The 2,110-nt window shown below is 40.0% G+C and overlaps 1 protein-coding gene across 1 annotated transcript in view; it reads left to right on the top strand.

The window, feature by feature from the left end:
* The window catches only part of FAM185A (family with sequence similarity 185 member A), a 90,936-nt gene extending 89,093 nt beyond the window's left edge, over positions 1-1,843 (top strand). Inside the window, exon 9 of the mRNA XM_019509462.1 lies at positions 462-1,843. The gene's annotated coding sequence lies outside the window, so the exon portion shown is untranslated. The remainder of the gene's footprint in view (positions 1-461) is intronic.
* The last annotated feature ends 267 nt before the right edge of the window (positions 1,844-2,110 follow it).

The following is a 2,110-nucleotide window of genomic DNA, read 5'->3' as shown; positions in this document are numbered from 1 at the left end:
AGTCCCTGTTCCCCCGAGCACTGCCAGGAGTGACTAGAAATAACGGTCACAAGCTGGCAGAGGGCAAATTCAGGCTAGACATCAGGAGGCGCTACTTCACTGTCAGGGCAGCTAGGATCTGGAATGAACTTCCAAGAGAAGTGGTGCTGGCTCCTACCCTGGGGGTTTTTAAGAGGAGGCTGGATGAACACCTTGCTGGGGTCGTTTGACCCCAGTACTCTTTCCTGCCATGGCAGGGGGTCGGACTAGATGATCTTCTCAGGTCCCTTCTGACCCTACCAACTATGAAACCTTAGTTCAGTCAGATTAAAAACCACAACAGTCACTGCCTGCCCCCACTGATATATATTTGTGCTTTTTTATTGTTGTGAGGGACTTTGATTATTTTTTATATTTGTCATTTCAAGTTAAGTAAAGCTCATTACAAGAAGTTTGAATTTCCTGATTTTTTTTTTTTAAAGGTTTGTGTTCCTGAATTTTTCTCAGAAGTGTTCTGCATTGACACTTGAAAATAAAGACCAAAGCCAAAACAATTATTTCTGAGTCTTGCACTACTGGTCTTCATCTTGCTTTGAAAGAAAAAAAATCAGTTGTGAACCTGGGAATTTACTGGATGTCATGGCTGACTGCATAATACTGACTAAGCAATGGGAAGAGTTTGCTGCTCCAGCCTGAGAGCGGCAATTTCATTTAAACTTTCTTCTCCTCCCTCATTGAAAAGGCAGATCACTGAAGACCGTGGATTTGGTTCTGAGGTTGTCCAGAGTCAATTCTCTCCCTGGATCACTGCCCTTTGTTCTCATAAGAGTAGCTGTTTATTGGAACACACAAAATAACTGTGACTCCTTTTGTCCTGAGCAGTTAGTTCCCAACGTTAGCAGCTTTGTGAGTTGCTTATACCAGCAATTAATGGGAGAATCAAGTACTACTTTGTTGTGATCCTTTTAATTATAATATATGCTCACAAGTCCTGTTTCTCTAAACACAGTAGGATCAAACAGAGCTTCACACAAAATACTGTCTTCACACCCTCTTGGAGCCATGTTATGAGCACTTCTTTTGCTCTATCTGCTTTCAGACCACTTTTCTCTTAGCTTTCTAATACTCGTTTTTTTCTGAGGGTGGACAGAGAGCTACAACTCTTCTAATTCTGTCCATTTCTGGCTCCACTGTAAGTTGTCTGTGCTGGCTGAGCAATACCACATCTTGCATTTGTGCAGGGGTTGGAAGAGATGATCCTGAGGTACCTTCCAACTCTGTGATTCTGTTATGTATATCACAGACAGTTAACATTACTGGGAGAGAGATTTTCATCTTGTGAACCTGAACTTTAATTACTGCAGTGGGTGTGCATGTGGCTAGCTGATGCCACAAAGATTGTATCTGGTCACAAAACACTGTCCTTGATGAGAGCTAATCCTGGCAGGTGCTGAGGTCTGTGCAAATTCAAGATGTTTGTCCCTTCATTGGGGCTGGCTGAGGCCCCATTTAGCATAACGGTGACGCCGGACCCATTTACATTCCGGAGCAGTATCCAGTGCTGTCTTCATGCATGCTCCTCGCTACTGAAAAATGAAGGCGGCTTGAATCATCATCTGAAATTTAACCTGAAGTGAAAGTTAGTAATTCTGTTTCTCTGCAGTAACTGTAAATGAAGTAGGGCTGTCAAACAATTAAAAAAATTAATTGCAACTAATCGTGAGATGAAAAATTCCATTTGTGATTAATCACAATATTAATTGCATAGTTAAACAATAATAAAATCCCAATTTGTTATAAACATTTTTGGATGTTTTTCTATATTTTCAGATAAATTGATTTCAGTTACAATACAGAATACAAACTGTACAGTCTTCACTTTTTATTATTTATTTATTTATTTTTTAGAAATAATTGCGCTGTAAAAATGCTAAACAAAAGAAATATTATTTTTCAATGAACGTTGCTGCATTTCAGCCAGTCACTTAGACAAATAAGGTGGTTTATGTTCTCAGGAGATAATGCTGCATGCTTCTTATTTACAATGTCACCTGAAAGCGAAAACAGTCATTCGAACGGCACTGTTGTAGCCCATGTTGCAAGGTACTTATGTGCTAGATGTGCTAAACTT

This window comes from Gavialis gangeticus, unplaced genomic scaffold, assembly GCF_001723915.1.
Source record: "Gavialis gangeticus isolate Ggan-Ray unplaced genomic scaffold, GavGan_comp1, whole genome shotgun sequence".
In the NCBI taxonomy this organism is placed as follows: domain Eukaryota; kingdom Metazoa; phylum Chordata; order Crocodylia; family Gavialidae; genus Gavialis; species Gavialis gangeticus.
This window is presented reverse-complemented; position numbering and strand designations above follow the sequence as displayed.